The sequence below is a fragment of the Camelus ferus genome, chromosome 1, assembly GCF_009834535.1.
Source record: "Camelus ferus isolate YT-003-E chromosome 1, BCGSAC_Cfer_1.0, whole genome shotgun sequence".
In the NCBI taxonomy this organism is placed as follows: Eukaryota; Metazoa; Chordata; class Mammalia; order Artiodactyla; family Camelidae; genus Camelus; species Camelus ferus.
Window position 1 is genome coordinate 34636834 of NC_045696.1, and position 15223 is coordinate 34652056.

The 15223-nt window shown below is 36.0% G+C and overlaps 1 protein-coding gene across 1 annotated transcript in view; it reads left to right on the forward strand.

The window, feature by feature from the left end:
- Positions 1 to 818: 818 nt before the first annotated feature.
- Positions 819 to 15223, forward strand: part of LOC116663076 — a 125549-nt gene continuing 111144 nt past the window's right edge. Inside the window, exons 1-3 of the transcript XR_004319140.1 lie at positions 819 to 1075; positions 7272 to 7422; positions 14523 to 14677. The gene's annotated coding sequence lies outside the window, so the exon portion shown is untranslated. Of the gene's footprint in view, positions 1076 to 7271; positions 7423 to 14522 lie in introns of the transcript that reaches the window.

Here is a 15223-nt window from a genome sequence, read left to right on the forward strand (position 1 = left end):
GGTACAGGAAGCAGCACAGAGGATATCAAACAAGATAAAACCAAACAGATTCAAATGAAATATATAATTAAATGGCAAAAGCTAGTGAAAAAGAGAGGATTCTAAAGGCAGCGAGAAAAACAAAGGGCCTTTTACAATGGAACCCCCATAAGGCTATCAGTTGATTTCTTGGCAGAAAGTTTGCAGACCAGAAGGGAGTGGCATGATATATTTAAATACTAAAAGGGAAAAACCTGTAACATAGAATACTCTACCTAGCAAGATTTTCATTTAGAATAGGAGAGAGAAAAAACTTATCAGAGAAGCAAAAACTAAAATAATTCAGCATTACTAAACCTACCCTAAAAGATATATTGAAGGATCTTTTGTAAATAGAAAGTAAGCAAGAATATATAGGAAAGAGAAAACCCCAATAGGAAAGGCAAATATATAGTGAGGATTGAAGACTACTTAAATAAGTCAGCATGTAGATTAAAAAACAAACAAAAAATTGTAAAAGTGAAACAGAAACGGACTTACAGACATAGAAAATAAACTTATGGTTACCAAAGGTGTGTGTGTGGAGGGGGGGTTGCTGGGTAAAATAGGAATATGATAACAAATGGTACAAACAAATATATATATAAAACAAATAAGCAACAAGAATTTACTGTACAACACAGAGAACTATATTCAATATCTTATACTAACCTATTATGGAAAATAATCTGAAAAATATAGCTGAATCACTTTGCTGTACAGCTGAAACCAATACTATAATCTGATTTTTTTTTAAAGGATCCTTGTGATGCAAATGAGTAATGGCAAGGGTGGGTGGAAGCAGTAAGACCAGTTAGGAAGCTCTTTGCAGCAAACCAGGTGAGAGACGATGGCAGCTTAGACCAAGGAAGTAGCAGTGAAGGTTGTGAGAACTAGTCAGACTCAAGATATTGTTGAGGAAGAGGTGACAGAATTTCCAGACGGCAAGACAAAAAGAAGAGACAAGAATGACTCCGAAGTTTCTGGCCTGAGCACCTGAAAAGAAGGAGTGGTAATGAACTAAGATGGAGAAAACAACAGGAGAAGCCAAAGCGGGGTAAGAATGATGTGGAGAAAGGCTATTTTTGAATAGGCTAATTTGAGATGTTTATTAGATATCTAAGTGGCGATACCAAGTTTGCAGGTGATAATGAAATAATACTCCTTGAGCTTCTCAAACGGTGTCTCAAAAACTGCCAGGAAGGCCTGAAGTATGTGCTTGGCAAACAAAGTCCAACTAAAGGTATAAATTTGGAAATCACTAGCCTAAAGATGCTATTTAGTGCCATGAAAATAGCTGAGATTATCCAGGTATTAAGGTATGAATTTCAGGACTGAAGAAGTCTAAGGACTGAGTTCTGGGTCCCTATAGTGTTAAGAGGTCAGGGCAATGAGGAATCAGTAACAGAAATAGATAAATGGTGGACAGTTAGTTATGGAAAAACCTAAAGGAGAATGGTGTCCTAGGAGGTCCTTGAAGAAACTGTTCCAAGGAGGAAGGAGTGAGCAACTAACTGGTTTAAATGGTAAGTTATTGGTGACCTTGACTAGGGCCACTTCAGTGGAGTAACAGAGGGTAGAAGCCTGAACTGTACGAGTTCAAGAGAGACTGGAAGGAAAGCTATTGGAATAATAAGCCTTCTTCACAGGAGTTATACTCTAAAAGGGAGCAGAGAAATGAGACAGAAATTTGAGAGAGCTGTGGGGTCATGGGAGGTTTTTGAAGATGATAGAAAATGTGCATCCTCGTGGGAAGGATCCAGTAGAGACAGATAAAGCAAAATGCAGAAAAGAGGGGAGAACTACTGACATGATGTCCCAAAATAGTCTAGCAGGCATGGGGTCCAAGGTACAATGGCAGGATTGGTCTTAGATAGGAGTACAGAGAGTTCATTCACATCAATGTAGCACAGGAGGAAGCACTATAGTGAAGAATTGAAGAAACAAGCTTGCCCAGTCACTGGCTATATGACCAGGGGCTGTTATTTTACCTCTTTATGACTCCAGTCTCTTATTTGCAAAATGAGGATAAAAATGGTTCCTGGTGTATACTGTTGGAATGAGAATTAAGTTAGTTAATTTATGTAAAGGGCTTAGAATAATTTCTATTGAACAGTCAGGCCTATGTAGATGTGAGCCACATAACAACGTGGGCTTGCAATTAGCATCTGAGGTGGGGGGCAGTGTTGTGGAACTGAGCCCTTAACCTGTGGTATATGATGCTATCTGATAGTACCAGAATTGAGTTAAATTCTAGAACACCCAACTGGTGTTGGAGAAATGTTGTTGGTGTGAGAAAACAAAAAACAAAACACAACCCTCCACACACATTGGAATTGAGTGCAGAGACTACATAGGCTGCCACATCAAAATACCATGGACTGGGTGACTTTAAAAATAGGAATTTATTTCTCATAGTTCTGGAGACTGGAAGTCCAAGATTAAAGTGTCAGCAGAGCCAGTGCAGAGGATTACCTCTCCATATTCTCACACAACCTCTCCTTGGTGTGTGTGGGCGGAGAAAGAATGGAATCAAGCTTTCTGGTGTCTTCTTATGAGAGCACTAATCTCATCATAAGAGGTTCATTCTCATGACATAATCCAAACCTAATTCCTTCCCCAAGGTCCCCACCTCCAAATACCGTCACATTAGGGGGAGGGCTTTAGTGTATAAATTTCAGGAGCACACAATTTAGGCCATAGCAGATGGGTAGAGAGAGTGGGATTCAGATCACTGGAGTAGAGAAGGACAAGAACTGTGTAGTTGTTGGTTATTGGAGTGATCAGCTATGAAATCAGAGGAAAAGTGTTAGAGGAAGTAACAGTGAACCAAGATTAAAAATTCTTACAGAAGGGGGATCAACCTGGTAGAGTAGGAGGATGCAGAGCTCACCTCTCCCCACAATCACATCAAAAACACATCTACATGTGGAATGACTGTCACAGAAAACTAACTGGAAACTGGTAGAAGAACTTCTATACAACCAAAGCTGTAAGAAAGATCTCCACATAACTGATAAGGACAGAAAAGAGAAAAAGGCATTGGGTTGGGACCTATGCTCCTGGGAGGGATCTCTAAGGAAGAGAATGTAAGACTGGGCACATCTTCACCTTGGGGAGTGAGCAGGCTGAGCCACAATCTGGGCATACCATTCCTGGGGTCCTGTGCAAAGAAGACAATCTCCCTTGCCTGCTGGGAAATCTGCTGAGACAGGTAGAAGGGCTGGAGAAGCAAGGAGTGTGCTAGCGCTGGCTTGCTAACAATCAGGGCAGAAAATCTTGCTTTGGTAGCTGCTGTTTGGCTTCACTTCCCAATCTGAAAGGGTGAACGCCCTGACTACTCACTCCACACCACAGTTTGGTGTGAGATATGGGCAAAGATTTGGTCTAGCTACGTAGAGACAGATGGGGTGCCTGGGGTGTGATATGGGTGAAACTGTGGAGGCCATTGTAAGCATGCACACGGGGCAGTGGGTCAGTCTAGCCTCAGAACCCATTGCCAACCCCTGCACCACGCAGTGCCACAAGAGGGAGCAGTAGCTAGGTGCTGAATGTCGGGGCAGACATGCCCTGGACAGGAGTACATAGCAATTCGTTTACCAGTGAGAGCCCTCTGGCTCTGCCTACTCCACTCTGCAGCTTAGCACCGGGTCTAAGGCAGACAGGACCTGGCAGAATTCTGCCACAGAGGCAGCCCAAATCTCAGTCAGCAGCATAGTCACCTCAATTTCTGCAGCCCCAACACCCTGACCCCCATCATAGCCTCCTCCACCCCACAGCATTGCTAGATCTGGGGTAAACACAATAGAAAATGGGACATGTATTTGGGCTGCTTCTGAGTAGAACATGGACACCTACACAGGCAGCATATAGGTCCTCTGTGACCACACAGGCCTCATCTGCTTCAGTATCCCACCTTTGCGGCGGGCCTCTCACTTGAGGGCAATGGATCTTTATTAAACCTGACCCTCGGGGCTTCTGCTCCAACAACTGGGGAGCAGAACCCATCTCCAACAGGGCAGTGACAGCCAGAGCAGAGAGAGCAAATCACAGGCTTTAAATCCCCCCACACCAACCACACTCCCTATCAAGAGGATAATGGCCAGCACACTCTGAGGAAAGATATGGCTGGTGTCCATACCAAAACTAGCCCTTGCAAAAACACTGGACAAACAGCCTACACAGAGATGTTCACACAGAAAAACACCCCTCCAAGACCACTGTAGATAACTGTTTCTCCTAAATTCATAAAGACAGAAAGTGAGGTAAAATGAAAAGGCAGAGGAACAACTCTCAATTGAAAAAACAAGAGAAAGCCCCTGAAAGAACAAATAATTAAACAGACCTCACCAGTCTACTAGAACTCAAACTCAAAAAGGAAGCAATAAAAACGCTAAATGAATTAAGAAAGACTATCAATAGAAATGCAGATCACTGTAATAAGGAACTAGAAACTATAAAGAAGAAACAATCAAAATCAGGCAATTCAATAGCTGAGATAAACAATCTAGAAGCAATGAACAGCAGACTAAGTGGCACAGAAGAATGAATAAGTGACCTGGAAGACAGAATAATGGAAATCACCCAATCAGAATAGCAGACAGACTGACAAAATCAAATCAAAAGAAAACAAAAAAAACAAAAAACAAAAAACAAAAAAAAAAGAATGCAACAGATGAGATCTATGTAATAATACAAAATGTGCCAACTTATGCATAATAGGTTTTTCAGAAGGATAAGAGACAGAAAAGGGGATCAAAAATGTAAATAAATTATGGCTGAAAAATTCCCAAACCTGAAGAAGGTAACAAATATCCAGGTACAGGAAGTACAGAGGGTCCCAAACAAGATGAAATCAAACAGACCCAAATGAAACATAATTAAAATGGCAAAAGTTAACAAAAAAGAGAAGATTCTAAAGGCAGCAAGAGAAAAACAAAGAGCCTTTATAAGGGAACCCTCATAAGTCTATCAATTGATTTCTCTGCAGAAAGTTTACAGGGCAGAAGGGAGTGGCAAGATATATTAAAGTCCTGAATAGGAAAAACTTGTAGTGTAAGATACTTTACCTACCAAGATTTTCATTTAGAATAGAAGGAGAGAGAAAAAATTTCTCAGACAAGGAAAAACTAGAAGAATTCAGCAATACTAAACCTACCCTAAAAGAAATATCAAAGGGTCTTCTCTAAATAGAAAAGAAGTAAGAATCTATAGGAAAGAGAAAATCACTATACAAAAGACAGATAATAAAAAAGGATTGAAGGCCACTTAAATAAGCCGTTATATTAAACAATAATCAAAAAATTGTAAAAGTGATTATAGCTATAATTAACAGTAAATGAATAAGCATGAAGATGTAAAATAGGACATCAAAATCACAAAATGTGAGGGAGGAGAGTATAAAAATGTGTATCTTTTAGAATGTGTTTGAATTTGAGTGACTACCAGTTTAAAGTAAGTAGCATTAATTATGTATCAACAAACATGAATCCAAAGTAATTAAATCAAAGCCTACAACAGATTTACAAAAACCAAAAAGAAAGATACTCAAGATAATACAAAAGAAAATTATCAAACCACAAGAGGAAAAACAAAAAGAAAAAATGAACGAAGAACCATAAAAACAATTGGAAACTAAGGAATAAAATGGCAGTAAGTGCTGAAAATGCTCATCCATAAAAAGAATGAAATACTCATAGAGAATATTACACTTAGTGAAGTAAGTCAGACAGAGAAAGACAAATACTGTACAATATTGTTTATGTGTGGAATCTAAAAAATAATACAAATAAATCTATATACAAAACAGAAGCAGACTCACAGACTAAGAAAACAAAATTACTGTTGCCAAAGGAGAAAGGGAGGGGCCAATTAGAAACAAGAATTAACAGGTACAAACTACTACACATAAAACAGATAAGCAACGAGGATTTATTATACAGCACAGGAAATTATATTCAATATCTTGTAATAACCTATAATGGAATATAAGCTGAAAAACTAACCAAATTACTTTGCTGTACAGCTGAAACTAACACAATAATATAATTCAACTATACTTCAATAAAAAAAATAAAATTCTTACACCAGGGGAGTGGCCAACGATATGTAAATGACTGCAACAAGGAGTGCATTGCTTTGCATAGTCTGGGGGCTTGAGATTCAGAGCTGAGAGTTTTCAGGGAGGAGTGAGGAAGAATGGTCACTTCCATGCTGACTGATAAGAAAAGATATTTTCTTTCCTACGATTCTACTTGAGGAGGCTGCAGAGAAAACAACATCTTCAAGTCAGACCTTGAGCAAGAAAGTCAAGAGAGACTATTCATAGCAGAGGCCCCTTAAGACATTTACCAAAAAAGATACTTTATGTAACTTAGTATAAAAAGCTTCACTGGCCTTGGGGGATCAGCAAACCTTAACTTGGGAAGTCTTGGCCTTGCTTTCAGAATTATATAAGAATTTCCTTATTGTCTGGCTTCTCTGTTATCAAGAACTAAGTTTCTGGGTATGGTGTGTACCATGTCTTTCTGAACAAGACTTGCCATGTTCTCCTCACTCACAGCTCTACCACAAGGAATAATATAATTGTGATGAGGGGAGTCATCTATGCCAGGAGAGGCTGCCTGTGCAAGGACTAGAGGGGATGCTGGGGCGGTTGCCAACAGTGGGAGTTAACGGCTGTGCCAGTGGCTGCAACAAGGAGAAATTTTGCAGGAGTCGTCAAGGGCATCATTGATCCCAGAGAGAAGAGACACTGAATCAGCCACTTATGTTTTGGCAGGGGGAGGCACTACTGTTATCAGTATCATTCTGTTTCTCTTTCCCAAATTAGTGTTTTCTGGGTTGACCTTTAATTCCTCTTTATTAATACTATACTGATGATGGACAATGGCTATCTGAAAGGAAGTTCTGGAATGCCACCCTATCTTACACAAATCTAAAAAAACCCCAAAACAGGGATTTTGCCCATGCAAAATAACCATCATTTTGTTGGAGTAGGATGTATTCTGGAGGAATGGCTAACAATTTAAGTATGAATGGGATTTTATAGCTAATCAGGTGGTAGAGATAGGAGAGAAAAGGTTTGTAGGAAGTCAATGTTTAATGGTCTACACAGGATTGGCAAATACTTTATTCCAAACTCCCCAACCCTCTTTTACCCCCAACCCATAGTGGACACCAGTAATCAATCTTCTAATTCTTTCCCACTGAGCTCAAAGGAGGTCACACATTCTTGAATATACTTTTTCCAGGCACCATTCCTAATCAATTGACATTAGAAAAAGGTAAAATGCCGCCATCATCTCAGATCTAGATGTCTTCTGCGCTTCACGGGAAATGCAATCTCCCTGTTATGTTCTTCAAAGGGGGCCCCCCTGTCCTTGAACCACAAAGTTGGCATTTGTGAGTATGGTCAATTATTCAATAACATTTATTTTATATCTGCCTATGAATTTCACTGAGTTTCATGAATGTGGGGTATTTTCTTCACTAGTTTGTAATGTACATATGTTTATATAGTGCCTCTAGTATTGGTAAATGATGATTATAGTGATTATATGTAAGATTTGGTTTAATAATTTGAAAACGGTATTTCTAATATAATTATAATATATAAATAGGCTTTTAGTTAGACATTATTTATGTCTAGCATTTACATATGAATAGATATTTATTTATATTTTTATATTACTCATGATTTCAATAAGAAATTTATCTTGGTAATTTAAATATCTTCAATTAAAATCCCATTTAATATAAATAATGCATTTCATCATATAATTATATGGTTTAGAGTTTGAAGAGATCTTAAGAAATTATCTATTCCTCTCTAAAAAGTAATGAATAAATTCCTTCTATAGAATTTTTTACAGATAGTCACCCCAATTTCTCAGAACATATTCGGTAAGAGGGAGGTCACTATCTCCATAGATAGCTTATTTAATGTGCAGGCAACTATAATTAAAAATTCTTTCTTTTTTTAAAGCAAATCCCAGATACGTTATTTCACCCTTAAATACTTTAATTAATACAGTAGTCCTCCTTTATCCACAGGAGATTCATCCTAAGACTTCTAGTGGGTGCCTGAAACCAGGCATATCCCTGAGTCCCATATATACTGTTTTTCTTATACATACATACCTATGATGTTTAATTATAAATTAGGCACAGTAAGAGATTAACAAAAATAGCTAAGAATGAAATAGAACACTTATCACAATATACTGTAATAAAAATTATGTGAATGCGGTCTTTCTCTAAATATCTTACTGAATAAAATTAAGTGCTTGGTTAAAATGTAAGAGGCATTATCACACGCTGTGAGGGTAACTTTTGCAGTTTGAGGAGTATCAGCAAAACTAGCCCAAATTTCTCCTGCTTCACAATTTTGTGCTATCTATGAAGGTTAGATACTAGCAACCTTGGCATTCAATTTTCTTTCTTTATTTAGTTAAGAATGTTCACCTTTTTACTTAAAGGAAGCACCTCATGGCTTCTCTTTGATGTATCCAAATTGCCAGCATCGTTGCTCTTGTGCTTTGGGGCCATTACTAAGTAAAAATAGGGTTACTTTAACACAAGCACTGAGATACCATGACAGTCAATCTGATAACTGAGATGGCTACTAAGTGACTAAAGGGTGGAATACTCATTTTTTTAGTCTTTTTTTTTAACTGAGTGTAGTTGATTTACAATGTTAGTTTCAGGTGTACAGCAAAGCGATTTGGTTATACATATACACATACATACATACATACATATATATTTTTTCAGTTTCTTTTCCATTATGGAGTTAAGTTCCTTGTGCTATACAGTAGGTCCTTGTTGTTTATCTATTTTATATATAGTGATGCAAATCTGTAAATCCCAAAGCCTAATCTATCCCTTGTGGGATACTCTTGACAAAGGGATGATTCACCCTCAGAGAGGAATGGGCTGATTTCATCATGCTGTTCAGAATGGCACACAATTTAAAACTCAGGTATTGTTTATTCCTGGAATTTTCCATTTAATATTTTTGTAATATTGTTACATGTTGAACTTGGGTAACAGAAACCTCAGAAATTGGAACCATGGATAAGGGTGGACTACTGTATTTTTTTTATGGAGGGGGAATTTGCTAACAAAACAATTATACTATTGTTACATCTAACAAGATTAGAAAGAATAGATTAAGTAATTATTGAAAAAATTATGGTTGTTTTAGCTGGGTGAGTGGTAAATGGGGATCATTATGCAGACGATTTTTAAACTTGTTTAGAAATTTTCCTAAAGAAATTATTTAAAAATACATATAGAAGTAACATACATATTTTATAAAAATCTTGTGTTGAATGGAAATCTGCCACTTTGTAATTTGAACCCATTTCACCCACCAGAGCAGTGGCTCTCGGCCTTTAGTGTGTATTTATATTATCTGGAGGGCTTGTTGTAACACAGATCGCTGCCTCCCTCATAGCCCCTCAAGAAATGTGCATTTCATTGTTCTGTGGTAAAACTGATGTCTAGGGATTCATTTTGAAAATCTTTGACCCATGTTAAATCTATTAGAGCCCAAGGCTATGGTCCTAGTTACCTGAAGACATAATTACTAAGAGCCATAGGGGTATAAAACATTAGGATTTGAAGAAATGGGTGGCAAGTCCGCTTCTATGTCATGTACTTGACACTTCATGCTTCACCGCTTTACGCTTCTAAATATAAACACACAGGAACCTTACACAACCTGCCCACCTGAATTGAGCTTTTGACTAGATAGAAAAATGAATATGTGAATATATGTCTTTTACCATGCAGATGAGAGTTTAGAATTTTTTATTGATAAAGGAAAACTCAATTATCCTAATACCTGAGTTCAGCTGGGATAAATAAATAGTTGTGCGGGCATGGTAAAATCTTCCCTGATTGACAAGGGGCCTATAATCATCTCAGTGCCTGTTACATTTGCTAACACTTTACTCCTAGAAACTCATTTACTCAGCCTTGAGGATACAGGTGAAAGTATAATCCAGGAATGATATGTGTATTTTTCACTTATATATGACATATAGGGTTGAAGAAAGTCTTCCCTTCATAATAGCCTTGGATCAGCAACCTGAAGGAATTAACTTTACTCATAATTGGCAAAGCATATAAAATGCTACCGTTAGGAATCATTTGGGATGAGGAGGGATGAGGACAACAAGGAAACTGGTTTCCTCATCAGATAGGTATTGAGCACTGTCTGTGTGTAAGATACTGTGTTAGGTATGTGCAGTGTGCAAAAATGAAAAGACATAACTCTAGCTTTCATGTTACCAGTGAGTAAGCAAGAGATTATATGTATACGAGGAAACTTCCAATTATCCTCCATGCCTGGAGAGTTCCACGAAAGATGCTGGTTACCAAATTTAAAATGTGCTCAATATCTGAAAATAAAGCTATCAGATATTCTTAATTCTACTTAATTCTCTCCTGTCACATCTAAGCTTCTGGAAACCATACTCTGTTTCCTTTTATTCATGTCACTTTTATTTAACCTACTGCAATTTGTCTTCTGTTCAAACTATTCCACTGAAAATTCCTCTCAACAAGATCATTGGTGACCATTCTAACTGCAAATTAAAAAGAAAAAAGTTGAGGGTTTTTTTTTTTTTTTGTTGTTGTTAGCTCTTTTTTGCTGACTTAATAGAGCTGGAATTTCCTTGAAACTTTTTATTCCCTTGAAATCTATGACATCCTGCTCTCCTAATTCTTTTACTCTAGGTAAATATAGTAAGTGATACCTTAATGACATAAACCTAACCTGTTTAATTCATTTTATTTTTATATCACCCAAAGCTTGAAACATTACAGGTTTGGTGTCCTCCAGGAGAAATTAGGCCAGCCAGCCATAAATCTTCCACAGCAGTTGTATTACAGACAGTTTCTTTATGTTAGTATTCTTTAATGGTAGTATGGGGGAGAAAAAAAATTGTAGGATGTATGTATATTCTAAAGGAATTTATAATCTAGTGGATGCTATGTAATAAAATAATGATACTATTAGGAAGTTAAAGGTACAAGCTATAAAGGAAGTAGCAAGTACTATTTAGAGTTTCTTTTCTGGAAATATGATCAACAAGATATTTAAAATCCTCTAGTTTCTTAGGAGGATGATAGAGATATTGATTAACTTACGAATTTATGTAATTTTACATGTTACAATTTTAAAAGTGACCAGTGACCAAATAAACTGAATTTACAATTTCCATAAAGAAAAATAAAGGGACTCATGAAGTTAACAGAAAATGAGGTTAACATTCATGAAAAAAATCAGAACAATTGGAAAGCACAAAATAAAATATTAGCAATAAGTCCAAATAGATCAGTAGCCATAATAAAAGTAAATGGATTAAATTGCTGGCTAAAAGAAAAAAATAGACTTGATAAAATTTTTTTTAGCTAATAATATCACTGATGATCCATGTGAAAACACATGACCAGTCCAACCCCTATAGAAGTCACTTCCATATGGCTTAACAACCAAATGAGAAAGGCAAAAACTTCATCCCTTAGAAGATAATAAAGGATAACACATATGACCACAGATAAAGTAGCAGTTCTTCTTTTAATAGCTTTTTTTTGGGGGGGAGGGGTAATTAGGTTTTTTGCTTGTTTGTTTGTTTGTTTATTTTTACAGAGATACTGGGGACTGAACCTAGGATCTCATGCATGCTAAGCATGTACTCTACCAATAAGCTATGCTCTCCCTGCCCAAGAAGTATTTCTTAGACAAGACATAATAGCACAAACCACAAGGGGGAAAATGGTTAAATCAATTAAAAACACACACAATTATTTAATTTGTGTGAGGCATTATTGGACACAATCAATATTAGCTATAATAATATTTTAAAAATTCTGTTTATCTAATGAAAACATAAAAAACCCACAAAGATAAGCCAAAGTTGAACAAAGATACTTGAAAATGTAAGTGTGATAAAGACTAGCATCCAGAATTTTTAAAAATCTTAAAATATATGTAAGGAAAAGATAAACTCAATTTAAAATTGGTAAAATAGATGAATAGGCAATTTTTAGGAGAAGAAAGACAAGTGACTGATAAACTTGTTCAAGTTAATCAATAATCTGGAGAGTAGATTAAAACCACAGTAAGAAAGAAGTTGTATCTCTCAGATTAATAAAAATTTAAAAGCTCTGAAAACACCAGGTTTTGATGAGAATGTAGGAACAACAGGAATAATGCTGGGAGTGAATACTGGAACAAATCCTACAACTCCATGATTTAACTTCTAGGTATATAAACTCAGTAAAATCCTCTCAAATATATGTACAAGGAAATGGCTTTGGCAATTTTGTTTTTAATAGTCAAAAAAAGTGGAAGCAGTTTGAATGTCTATCGACACAGAGAATGGATTAAAAATTGTGTATTATGATGATGAAACACTCTATATTAGTAAAAATCAATGAGTTTAGGATCACATGTCTCAGCAAGGCTGAATGTTGATCACCTCCCCACCCTCACAACGTCCCCCTAAGTCACAGGATAAGATACACAGCATAATGAGATAACTTTAATAGATTAAAAAAATTAAAAAACTATTATATATTATCTAGAAATATACAGAATATGCATATAATTAGGAATATACATCTATATATTTCTATATAAATATATGTTTATATGTACATATGTAAGTTATAAAGAATGCACATGAATGAGAAGTACCAAAATTATGATTATGGTTACCACTGAGAGAGAAGAGAGAGAGAGAGTAATTCCTTTGGGAAAGGGTATACCAATGTTCTCAACTATGTTTTTAATTCTTTATTTCTTAGTTATATTTCTCTCTCTATGTATTCTTATATATATTTGAATTATTTCAAAAATACATGTGTTTTGAAGAACTCTAAGAGTTGGGGGAGGGTGGGGAAATCAACTTTGGAGGGAATCAAGGAAGTTAAAAGCCAGTCAGAGAAGCAAAGGGATGAAAGGCCAGGATGGAAGTAAGGATGGCACCAGCGGGGAAGGTAACACCATGAGCTTCTGCCCTGAAACTAGCAGCCAACTTAGAGAATCAAAGATGGCTCAGTTCCACTTATGTGGAGACAGGTAAAGAACAGCAGGAAATGCAATTTAGGAAGCTCAGGAAAAGCATTGACCACTAGGGTTTTATATTTTGTTCACATACAGTGGGAAGATATTTAGGGCTTTTTAGAAGGGAATTATAAGATTTGGTGTGTGCTTTAGAAATACTAAAATGGTACACAATAAATCAAGACTTGGATTGTAACAATGATGAATTTGATATGTGAAGCACATTTAAGAAACCACTGCAATATTCCAGGCAAGAGATGATGGAGAGGTACCTGTAGCTAGGAGGGTGGCACTGGAAGTGGGAAAGAAAAGATGGGTGTGAGAATGAATACTGAGATAAGAATGAAAAGATTCAGAGTCTAATTGAGCATGGGGTATGGGGATGATAAGTAAGATTCACAGATAACGCCAAACTCATTAATAGCAACAGAAATATCAGGAGGATGAGCTGACTTTGGAAAGAAAGTTCAGTTTTCAACACATTAAGTTTTATCTGTTCCTTATAAAGATATCGAGAAGGTAGCTGAGAACTGTGCATCTGGTAAATGGCGATATTAAAAGACACTTAGCATCCAAAGGAAACAAGAAAACATTGGTGAGATGGAATCTTCTGGAATGACTATTTTTAGGATGCTGAAAGAGAATGAGGAGGAGTTGCATAAGCAGTGCTAAGAAAGGAACTAAGTAGGTGGTTACAGCATCACGAAGCCAGGTGAAGAACTAGAACTGAATTTAATGATTCAAAGGTCACTGGTGCCTGTTGACAGAGTGGTTTTAAAAGAATGGCCAAAAATGTAATGCATTGTTTAAAAACTCTAACAAAGTTCTGATTATAAATTAGTTTTTAAGCATTTCTAGAATTTTAATCAATAATGTAATCCGGTTCCATTTCTTTGATTGTTTCTTATTTCCCTTTCTATTTAACACTGTTCTAGGGATTTTCCCATTTTAAGGGCATTTACCATCAATAATTTCCAGAAATAGTTATAGGAATAATAAAGTGTAATCTAATAGTTCCATTGACAGAGGCATTTTCCAAAGCTTTAAGGTTTTAAATATGACTTTTCTCCTGTAATTTTAGTGATAATGTCTATTATGTTCACCTATTTTAGCTATATCTATGGAATTAATGGAATTAGTTTGTGGTTTTCTTTTAATCAGAATATAATCTATCAGCATTTGAAATAATCAGTCCCTCAGATATAATTTTGGTATTCCACATACTCAAGTCTTTTATCTACAACATTTGTATGGTCTAGTTCATATTTTTACAGACTCACAGTTACTTTTTATTTAAAGTACTTCTCTAAAAAAGTCATAGTAAATCCTAAATATTTGGCATTTGGTTTAAACATATATGTTTGTTATTATTTATTATAATTATTAATACAATAAAAACATTAATTATTATTTTAACTTGCAGAATCATCAGAGCATCTTAAATCTGGAAGAGGCCTTAGAGAAAATTAATTTGCATCACTTGACATATGAGTAATGAAAATCCCAGAAAGATTAAGAAACTAGATAAAAGTCACATGGCATGTTAACACATCACAGGTGACTCAGAATTATATAGTTACAAAGACCAACACATAATAAAATAATTATAAAATTATTTGCCTGTTTCAGTCATTCTCCACTATAGATATTGAATTACATTAGGAGCTGTTGAGGAAACAAAAGGAGATGGTAACATTGCTCCTTCCCTCTAGGAGGTACATACTTGGAAAAAATCTTTACTTTGCCATCTATAGAATCTAATATAGAAAGCTGTCATTGTTGGATGAAGGAAGAACGAATGAATTTAGTTAACAAAATAGCTTTTCTCTATTACGTAGTAAAATTACTAACAGACAAATCAATCAAGGGATTTTATAGATTAATACTTTTTAAACAAAGCAGTCAAACTTATTATCAAGTGCCAGATGCTTTAAGAGTTCGCTTCAACTCAAAATTTTTTGTTGTCAAAAAGGCTTGACCAAGGAGGATTGGTAAATTGAGCTAGATTTTTCTCCCTTTTTCCTTAATTTAGGGAACCTCTTTACATTTCACTCAAAAGAGGGGTGTGCACAAAGGCCTCTGAAATGAATATATATGAAAACAGTAAATCTTACATATTCAATT